Genomic DNA, 11,606 nt, shown 5'->3' with positions numbered 1-11,606 from the left:
ATCTGCCTTTTAGAGGGGATGATATTCTTCCCTGGGTTGGTTCAACTTCATAAAATCTTCAAAGACAATGTTGTATAACTACCATTTTACTAGGATCTTTGGTGAATTGTGATGCCTATCTTGTGAGCAACACTAACAATTTAAAAAGGAAAACAATTTCAGAAATATTACATCTAATAATATTCTGTTTTCCCAGAAGGAAATAATTTTATTATCTTTGTAAAAAACAAAAGTCCATCATTTCTCCCTCCACCGAACTGCTTAGCTTTATGCTTAGAATTCAAAAGCCTTACTTGCTTCTAAAAGTTTTGGATGAAGACCAATAAAAATTCCTTTAACACTAAAGTGGATTATCCCAGAACACTCCCCTAGAAAGTTCACCAAATAATCCTTTTTTAAAAATTTACTGACATTATAAATATACTTAGATGACTAGAATCAATTGCATTTGTTTCTGCTGTAATCTAGTTACTGTTCCTCTATGCCTTGTGTGATCAGAGTCCAAAACCACTCATTAACTGGTTCCATCTTTGAATAATCTTCTCCCACAGTCCAGAGATTCAAATGATCAGAACTACTGATCATTGAGTAAGCACCTTTCTCTTTAATTAGCACTTTTCTCACAATGAAGATAGACAGACTTTTCATTTTTGCTTAACTTTATCCCAATGCTCAACTAAAAAGGCATTGTAGCAGCTCACAATGGAAACCAATGCCATTACTCAAGTAGCTCTATGGGACACAACTTTGTTTTTCAGTCCCCAGTTAAAGTTAATATGAGTTAAATTCAACTCTTTGAAAGAATACTTTTTTCAGTAAATTCAGTTGTAGTTCAATCTAAATGTGAAAATATCCTATGATCTGTATGTCCCAAGACAGTAATGGGTTCCAGAAAGGATCCCTGTATTGACACGACTACACCACTGTAATTTATGTAGCATATTTAACCATGTATTGAATATGGTAGAAATCACCAGGATGTGTATCAAGACAGAAGGGGGAGGGCGGAGGGGGGTAAGGGGTGGGAGGTAATTATTGTAGTCATTAATTGTGGCAATTTTAAAACATGCCCACAAATTCTTTAACTTGTGTACCACTAAGAGGTGGAAGCTATATCTTCCCCCTTGAATGGGGGAGGACGTGTGACCAACAGACCAATAAAGTACACTGGAAGGGATGCTATACTCTAGGCTATGCCATCAAAGGCAACACAGTTCATGACTTGTCTTTTTGAGACACTGAACTTTAGTGCTTTCCTCTGCCATATAAAAAGTCTGAGGCCATTATGGTAAGAGGAAGCATAGTCCACCTGAAGAAGCATTCTGGCCTAGAGCCTCAGCAGATGTCCTACCTAACAGTCTACGTCAACTTCCAGACATGTGAGGGACAAAAACCTTCAACTGATATTTGCTGCCCAGAATCATTACCCCCAGCTTTTGAGTCATCTCAGTCAAGGTCCCAAATATTGTGAAGAGAGATAAGCCATTCCCATTGCATTATTTCTGAATTCTTGACCCAGAGAATCCATAAAGATGATGTAATAGTTACTTTAAACTAGTAAGTTGGTTTGATAAGCAGGATAGATAACTTGAACTTAGTAGTAAAGGAAAAAATTCTAGAAAACAGATAATCAAATAGATAAGATCTATATTGGGCCACCAACAGTCACTCTGTCTTGGTCTACTGTATTCACTTTTCACTTGACCTTCAATATCTGCCTTTCCACATTCCTATATACATTAGGTTTTTGCACTGAAAATTAGTTATACAGAATTGGGACTGGTAGGACAATGTAATCTTGGCTTTCATGTGATGCTAGATATTAAGGGAAGATGTCCTTGGTGACACAAGCTAAAAGCATTCAAATCCATGTGGAGAGTTTCCAGTAAAAATGGATAGGTACTGCATAGCACAAGAAGCCAAAGTCCCACAAGAAAATAGAATCAGAAAACATTCTCCAAGGACTAATTTAGGATAAATATTATAAACTCATTCCTCCCATGTCTCTGTTAAAATTTAGCTAAAGACCACAAAGCACAAACTTATAGTCTGAGAAAATCAGATGTATTGATTTGCAATGAGAGAGTACACTGCAGAGGAAGTGTATTAGTCAAGATTCTCCAGAAAGCCAGAGTAGGATTTCTAGGTGATATATATAAGATTTGTTATAGGAATTGGTTTACACGGTTATGGAGACTAAGAAGTCCTACAGTCAGCTGCCTATAAACTGGAGAACCAGGAAAGCCAGTGATTTAATTCAGTCTGAATCTGAAGATCCGAGAACCTGGACCTCTGATGTCCAAGGTAGGAGAAGATCATGTTCCCGTTCAAGGAGAGAGAGAGAGAAAGAGAGAGAGAGAATTGGCTCTACTGCATTTTTGTCCTATTTGGGCCCCCAATGGATTGGATGACACCTGCCCACATTGGTGAAGGTGGATCTTCTTTACTCAGTCTACTGAATCAAATGCTAGTCTCTTCTGGAAATACCCTCACAAACACACTCAGAGATAATGATTTATCAGCTATCTGGCCATTCCTTAGCACAGTCAAAATGACTAATAAAATGAGCCATCACAGGAACCGTGTCATGCCACTCAACAAGAAGAAAACATCTTACATAAGGTATGGGTTGCACTAAAAGATTCTAAGGCTGATCTGGGAAGTGGCCATCCGTTCTGGATTGGTTGCTGTTTCTGAGATTGGGATTAGGAGAAAAGCAGATTGTCCACGGTTTGGGTGCTATCATGAGGTGTCCCCTGCAATATTTGAGTATAGTAAAACAGGTCCAAGGGCATCAGTGGTAAGAAAGAAGTGGTCAAAGAGCAGGTCACCATGCTGCTGGAAAGCAGCTGTTCTCTGAGACTGCTGCTCATTTTAAGACTGCTTCAGCCTGGAGTTGCCAAGGGTTATTTTATCATCACGTAGTAGAAAGAAATTGTCCAAAGAGGAAACAAACATGGACTAAATCCGAGCTGGGACACACTGGAGCTAACTAATGTGCTGCGCTAACTAGCTAGCTAGCTAACTTCAGCTGTGTCTGAAAACCTCTCTCTTGAATTCCCCACCTCAGAAGCCAATACATGCTTGCTTTTGTTTAAGCTACTCCTTAAGACCTACTCCAGACTAATAGAACCCTGATAACATCTCCTAAGGTTCTACAAATCAGACTGATCTCTAGACACTCCTTCACCTGACCCCAGAGAGAAGTTTGCAGTCTGCATGTGTGCATTCATGTGTGTGCGAGAGCCTGTGTGCATGCATACATGCATAGATGGGGTGGATTTCATAGTACTTGCAATGCTTTGCTTTAGTGTAGGATTATCACTGCAGTCCAAATGCCCTTGACATTTACATGAGATTATATTTCTTTTTTTAAATAAATTTATTTTTTATTGGTGTTCAATTTAACAACATACAGAATAACACCCAGTGCTCATCCCGTTAAGTGCCCCCCCTCAGTGCCCATCACCCATTCACCCCCACCCCCCGCCCTCCTCCCCTTCCACCACCCCTACTTCATTTCCGAGAGTTAGCAGTCTTTTTTTATAATAAATTTATTTTTTATTGGTGTTCACTTTGCCAACATACAGAATAGCACCCAGTGCTCATCCCCTCATGTGCCCCCCTCAGTGCCTGTCACCCATTCACCCCCACCCCCCCGCCCTCCTCCCCTTCCACCACCCCTAGTTCGTTTCCCAGAGTTAGGAGTCTTTATGTTCTGTCTCCCTTTCTGATATTTCCCACACATTTCTTCTCCCTTCCCTTATATTCCCTTTCACTATTATTTATATTCCCCAAATGAATGAGAACATATAATGTTTGTCCTTCTCCAATTGACTTACTTCACTCAGCATAATACCCTCCAGTTCCATCCACATTGAAGCAAATGGTGGGTATTTGTCGTTTCTAATGGCTGAGGAATATTCCCTTGTATACATAAACCACATCTTCTTTATCCACTCATCTTACGATGGACACCGAGGCTCCTTCCACAGTTTGGCTATTGTGGACATTGCTGCTAGAAACATCGGGGTGCAGGTGTCCCGGCGTTTCATTGCATCTGTTTCTTTGGGGTAAATCCCCAGCATTGCAATTGCTGGGTCATAGGGCAGATCTATTTTTAACTCTTTGAGGAACCTCCACACAGTTTTCCAGAGTGGCTGCACCAGTTCACATTCCCACCAACAGTGTAAGAGGGTTCCCTTTTCTCCGCATCCTCTCCAACATTTGTGGTTTCCTGCCTTGTTAATTTTCCCCATTCTCACTGGTGTGAGGTGGTATCTCATTGTGGTTTTGATTTGTATTTCCCTGATGGCAAGTGATGCAGAGCATTTTCTCATGTGCATGTTGGCCATGTCTATGTCTTCCTCTGTGAGATTTCTCTTCATGTCTTTTGCCCATTTCATGATTGGATTGTTTGTTTCTTTGGTGTTGAGTTTAAGAAGTTCTTTATAGATCTTGGAAACTAGCCCTTTATCTGATACGTCATTTGCAAATATCTTCTCCCATTTGGTAGGTGGTCTTTGAGTTTTGTTGACTTTGCTGTGCAGAAGCTTCTTATCTTGATGAAGTCCCAATAGTTCATTTTTGCTTTTGTTTCTTTTGCCTTCGTGGATGTATCTAGCAAGAAGTTGCTGTGGCTGAGTTCAAAAAGGGTGTTGCCTGTGTTCTCCTCTAGGATTTTGATGGGATCTTTCTCACATTTAGATCTTTCATCCATTTTGAGTTTATCTTTGTGTCTGGTGCAAGAGAGTGGTCTAGTTTCATTCTTCTGCATGCGGATGTCCAGTTTTCCCAGCACCATGTATTGAAGAGACTGTCTTTCTTCCAGTGGATAGTCTTTCCTCCTTTATCGAATATTAGTTGACCATAAAGTTCAGGGTCCACTTCTGGATTCTCTATTCTGTTCCACTGATCTATATGTCTGTTTTTGTGCCAGTACCACACTGTCTTGATGACCACAGCTTTGTAGTACAACCTGAAATCTGGCATTGTGATGCCCCCAGATATGGTTTTCTTTTTTAAAATTCCCCTGCTATTCGGGGTCTTTTCTGATTCCACACAAATCTTAAAATAATTTGTTCTAACTCTCTGAAGAAAGTCCATGGTATTTTGATAGGGATTGCATTAAACGTGTAAATTGCCCTGGGTAACATTGACATTTTCACAATATTAATTCTTCCAATCCACGAGCATGGAATATTTTTTCATCTCTTTGTATCTTCCTCAATTTCTTTCAGAAGTGTTCTATAGTTTTTAGGGTATAGATCCTTTACATCTTTGGTGAGGTTTATTCCTAGGTATCTTACGCTTTTGGGTGCAATTGTAAATGGGATTGACTCCTTAATTTCTCTTTCTTCAGTCTCATTGTTGTGTATAGAAATGCCATTGATTTCTGGGCATTGATTTTGAATCCTGCCACGCTACCAAATTGCTGTATGAGTTCTAGCAATCTTGGGGTGGAGACTTTTGGGTTTTCTATGTAGAGTATCATGTCATCGGCAAAGAGGGAGAGTTCGACTTCTTCTTTGCCAATTTGAATGCCTTTAATGTCTTTTTGTTGTCTGATTGCTGAGGCTAGGACTTCCAGTACTATGTTGAACAGCAGTGGTGAGAGTGGACATCCCTGTCTTGTTCCTGATCTTAGGGGAAAGGCTCCCAGTGCTTCCCCATGGAGAATGATGTTGGCTGTGGGCTTTTCATAGATGGCTTTTAAGATGTTGAGGAATGTTCCCTCTATCCCTACACTCTGAAGAGTTTTGATCAGAAATGGATGCTGTATTTTTTCAAATGCTTTCTCTGCATCTAATGAGAGGATCATATGGTTCTTGGTTTTTCTCTTGCTGATATGATGAATCACATTGATTGTTTTACGAGTGTTGAACCAGCCTTGCGTCCCGGGGATAAATCCTACTTGGTCATGGTGAATAATTTTCTTAATATACTGTTGGATCCTATTGGCTAGTATCTTGTTGAGAATTTTTGCATCCATGTTCATCAGGGATATTGGTCTGTAATTTTCCTTTTTGGTGGGGTCTTTGTCTGGTTTTGGAATTAAGGTGATGCTGGCCTCATAGAATGAATCTGGAAGTACTCCATCTCTTTCTATCTTTCCAAACAGCTTTAGTAGAATAGGTATGATTTCTTCTTTAAACGTTTGATAGATTTCCCCTGGGAAGCCATCTGGCCCTGGACTCTTGTGTCTTGGGAGGTTTTTGATGACTGCTTCAATTTCCTCCCTGGTTATTGGCCTGTTCAGGTTTTCTATTTCTTCCTGTTCCAGTTTTGGTAGTTTGTGGCTTTCCAGGAATGCGTCCATTTCTTCTAGATTGCTTAATTTATTGGCGTATAGCTGTTCATAATATGTTTTTAAAATCGTTTGTATTTCCTTGGTGTTGGTAGTGATCTCTCCTTTCTCATTCATGATTTTATTAATTTGAGTCTTCTCTCTCTTCTTTTTAATAAGGCTGGCTAATGGTTTATCAATCTTATTAATTCTTTCAAAGAACCAACTCCTGGTTTTGTTGATCTGTTCCACAGTTCTTCTGGTCTCGATTTCGTTGAGTTCTGCTCGAATCTTTATTAACTCTCTTCTTCTCCTGGGTGTAGGATCTATTTGCTGTTTTTTCTCTAGCTCCTTTATGTGTAAGGTTAGCTTTTGTATTTGAGTTCTTTCCAGTTTTTGAATGGATGCTTGTATTGCGATGTATTTCCCCCCCAGGACTGCTTTTGCTGCATCCCAAAGATTTTGAACGGTTGTACCTTCATTCTCATTAGTTTCCATGAATCTTTTTAAGTCTTCCTTAATTTCCTGGTTGACCCTTTCATCTTTTAGCAGGATGGTCCTTAACCTCCACGTGTTTGAGGTCCTTTCAAACTTCTTGTTGTGATTTAGTTCTAACTTCAAGGCATTATGGTCTGAGAATATGCAGGGGACAATCCCAATCTTTTGGTATCAGTTCAGACCCAATTTGTGACCCAGTATGTGGTCTATTCTGGAGAATGTTCCATGTGCACTTGAGAAGAATGTGTATTCAGTTGAGTTTGGATGTAAAGTTCTGTAAATATCTGTGAAATCCATCTGGTCCAGTGTATCTCGTTTCTTTGGAGATGTTGTGCTTAGAAGACCTATCAAGTATAGAAAGAGTTAGATTGAAGTCACCAATGTAAGTGTATTATTATCTAAGTATTTCTTCACTTTGGTTATTAATTGATTGATATATTTGGCAGCTCCCACATTCGGGGCATATATATTGAGGATTGTTGAGTCCTCTTGTTGGATAGATCCTTTAAGTATGAGATAGTGTCCCTCTTCATCTCTCACTACAGTCTTCAGGGTAAATTTTAGTTTATCCGATATAAGGATGGCTACCCCTGCTTTCTTTTGAGGACCATTTGAATGGTAAATGGTTCTCCAACCTTTTATTTTCAGGCTGTAGGTGTCCTTCTGTGTAAAATGAGTCTCTTGTAGACAGCAAATAGATGGGTCTTGCTTTTTTATCCAGTCTGAAGCCCTGCGCCTTTTGATGGGGTCATTAAGCCCGTTCACGTTCAGAGTTACTATTGAGAGATATGAGTTTAGTGTCATCATGATATCTATTCAGTCCTTGTTTTTGTGGATTGTTGCACTGAACTTCTTCTTAAAGGGGAATTTTAAGAGTCCCCCTTAAAATTTCTTGCAGAGCTGGTTTGGAGGTCACATATTCTTTCAGTTCCTGCCTGCCTTGGAAGCTCTTTATCTCTCCTTCCATTTTGAATGAGAGCCTTGCTGGATAAAGTATTCTTGGCTGCATGTTCTTCTCATTTAGGACCCTGAATATATCCTGCCAGCCCTTTCTGGCCTGCCAGGTCTCTGTGGAGAGGTCTGCTGTTACCCTAATACTCCTCCCCATAAAAGTCAGGGATTTCTTGTCTCTTGCTGCTTTAAGGATCTTCTCTTTATCTTTGGAATTTGCAAGCTTCACTATTAAATGTCGAGGTGTTGAAAGGTTTTTATTGATTTTAGGGGGGATCTCTCTATTTCCTGGATCTGAATGCCTGTTTCCCTTCCCAGATTAGGAAAGTTTTCAGCTATGATTTGTTCAAATACATATTCTGGCCCTCTGGCCCTTTCGGCGCCCTTGGGAACTCCAATTAAACGTAGGATTTTCTTCCTCAGGCTGTCGTTTATTTCCTTTAATCTATCTTCATGGCCTTTTCATTATTTTGTCTTTTTCCTCAGTTTCCCTCTTTGCCATCAACTTTTCTTCTATGTCACTCACTCGTTCTTCCACCTCATTAGCCCTTGTCGTTAGGACCTCTAGTTTGGATTGCATCTCATTCAATTGATTTTTAATTTCTGCCTGATTGGATCTAAATTCTGCAGTCATGAAGTCTCTTGAGTCCTTTATGCTTTTTTCTAGAGCCACCAGTAGCTGTATAATAGTGCTTCTGAATTGGCTTTCTGACATTGAATTGTAATCCAGATTTTGTAACTCTGTGGGAGAGAGGACTGTTTCTGATTCTTTCTTTTGAGGTGAGGTTTTCCTTCTAGTCATTTTGCTCAGTGCAGAGTGGCCAAAAACAAGTTGTATTGGGAAAAGGAGAAAAAGAGAGGAGAGAAAGAAGGAAAGAAAAGAGAAAAAGAAAAAAAGAAAAAATGAGAAGAAAAAGAGAAAGAAAGGGAAAAAAAAGGGCGGGGGAAGCAAACAAATCAAAAAGCAAAAAAAACACAAAAAACAAAAAACAAAACAGAATCTTCTGATTCTGTGTACTTTAAGTCCCTTGACTTCCCCTGGAACTGGTCCGTCTAGCTGGTCTTCTGGGGGAGGGGCCTGTTGTGCTGATTTTCAGGTGTTAGCACTTGGGGGAGCTGCTCTGCCCCCTGCCTGGTGCAGGGCTCAGTGGGGGTTGTTCACCCCGTGAGGCCCCAGAAGGAACAACCCCAGTGGCTGCGGCAGCTCTGGAGCCCTGGAGTCAGCCCCCGCAGTCACCACGGAGCTCTCCGTCTGCAGGGCCTGGAGGCTCCGGGGCGGGGCCGCTGATCTGCTCAGCTCGGGGCAGGAGCGTCCTCGCTGTCCTGGGCCCTCCCGGCCTCTGCCTGTCCCGGGGGAGGCCGGATCCTGGGTGTGTCCCGGCGCCCTGTGCTCCGGGGCCTGCGCTGGTGGATTCGTGCTCCCGCCCCGCAGCCCCCTCCGCGGAGCCGCCCCCGAGCCCCCCGAGCCGCTCCCGCCCCGCCTCTCTTCTCGGAGCCGCCCCCGGGCCCCCCGAGCTGCTCCGGGTCCCGCCGTGCCCGCGGCAGCCCTTAGGGAGCTCGGCGCATCTCCCGGGGCGCAGGTGTCTGTTAGTGTCCCCGGGAGCCCGAGGGCATCCCCGCCCTCCTGGGTCCTGCTCCACCTCCCCGCGAGCCCCTTTCCGCCCGGGAAGGTCGGTGCAGCTCCTGCGTCTCCGGGACGGGGCTCTCCTGTCCTGGGGACACTCGCCCCGGCCTCAGCCCGGCTCCTCGCGGGCCCCTCCCCCTCGGAGGCCTTTTGTGTCTTTATTTCTTTTTCCCGCGAAAAAGAAGCGCAGGAAATGAAATAGAAAATAGAAATGTTTCTATTTCTTGATAGAAGCGCGAACTCCTCTCACTGTAGCGTTCCAGCTGGTCTCTCTTTAAATCTCAGGCCGAATTCGTAGATTTTCAGGATGATTTGAAGGTTATCTAGGTAATTTGGTGGGGACGGGTGATTTGGGGACCCTGCTCCTCCGCCGTCTTGCCCCTCCTCTCGAGATTATGCTTTTAAGTAGCCAATAACTAAGCACCTAATATTCAATAGATTCCGTTGAGTACACATTTTGTAGAAGGTACTAACTATACCCTGAGGAGGAATGAATAGTAATCCAATATCATCCGGGTCTTCAAAGATCTAAGTCTTAGTCAAAGCCAAAAGTCATATAGGCAGTGAGCCTCAATAGTACCTGGGTGGGACCAGAGACCCTTATAGGCTGGCAGACACAAAGGGAACTCCCTACTAAGCACAAGAGAAGGTAAGATTTAAACATGGGTAAGAAAAGAAGATATTTTGGAAGAGACTCAGATGAAGAGGTATAAAACAATTATGGAAAGAATAACTAGAACGGTTTGGGACAGGAGAAGAGCTCCTAATAGGAGAGGAATGGAACATAAGTTTGGAAATGGAAGTTCAGATAAGTCTGCTGAGACTCTGAAATACAAGACAAAAGATTAATGTCTTGTTTGGTTGGAAGTGGCAAGTCATTATAGATTTCTGATTAGAGTAATATCAAAACAAAAAGAGGTGTTTAGAAAAATGTGTTTGGCAATTTGATGTTTTTGATGGGAAGAAAATGGAGAACACTGGATCCTGTTGCTATTGTCTAGTTGTAAGGTGATGAGGTTGTGAATGAGCCATGGGGCAGGAGGAATGCAAGGGTAGGGACAGATAGTTTACTTACTGAAATGGAAGAAGAGGTGATCTTACCACTGATACAATATGAGAAAAGGGAAGAAGGAAGAGTCATAGATGAGGTAGTACCATTTTTTAAAACTGAAGAGCACTTGGAGATTATCTAGACCCATTTCGCAGGTGAGCTGTTAACTCAGGGCAGCTGAGTGACTTTTCCAAAATTACACATGCGATTCTGGCCACTACCAGAGCTGAGGAGCTGCCATAAAACCCAAGCCTATCCTTCTGTCTCCAACCTCCTCTGGGTGAAAACTCGGTCATCAGGACATCACAGGACAGAGTGATGGAGGAGGCTAGAAAGACTCCAGAGCAGAGCGGTGTGACTAGTAAATCACTGGTAAACTACAAGTAGATGAGATAATAGCCCAGGGAGAAGAGGCTGCAGGAGGTCATATTGATCTAAGCCTCCCTCCACTTCATTTCTAATATGAAGCCATCAAGATATCAGGGAGTGGAGCCTCTACTAGAAGTAAAGGAGTTATGAATATCTGAGAGCTGATAGGGCTGGGCCTTCCGAGAGATCTGTGTGAAGAGAAGGCATTTAGAAGCTCACCTGGAGAGAGTAGGGCCCTGGAGAGAGGCATCTAAGGAATGTTACTTAGTTTTAACCATCACCTTTCCTTCTAGCTTGGTCCAGCTTGGTTCACCAGGAAAGATCAATAGTTAAAAATCCATGCTGGTACCTACTGTCTGAGAATAAGGATCACATCTAGAGCATCAAGGGCTTTATGTCCCAAGAATGAAGGAAGGAGAAAGGTGGGGGCAGTAGATGCCCCCTAAAGGCAGCTTCCTGGCTTCTTGGTTCTGATTCCTGAGAGCAAGAAGAACGGAGATGTTAGCAGAAACCCAGGAATCCCCAGTGGGAAAGCCAGAAGAAGAAAATGAAACACAGTTTTGTAAATGCCACCCTCACAGCCCTGGGGGTTCCTTCCCAGTCTTCTTTCAGCCATCGAGAGGATGCAGCTCATCTCCGGTACCTCTACCTCCCACATTGCCACCAAATGGAGTAATTCCAGTTTATCTTCTTGCTGGTCTCCATTTTACAAACAAAGCTAACATTTCCTTGAAGATTTCTAGCCAACATCGTTGAGGACCACTACTGCAAGGCACAGCCCCAGCTGCATTTTGGATCCTAGCTTCTCAGTGTTATTTGATGAAAAA

The sequence above is a fragment of the Canis lupus genome, chromosome 32 (assembly GCF_048164855.1).
Source record: "Canis lupus baileyi chromosome 32, mCanLup2.hap1, whole genome shotgun sequence".
Classification (NCBI taxonomy): Eukaryota; Metazoa; Chordata; class Mammalia; order Carnivora; family Canidae; genus Canis; species Canis lupus.
The sequence above is the reverse complement of the archived record's forward strand: the minus strand, read 5'-3'. Positions refer to the sequence as shown.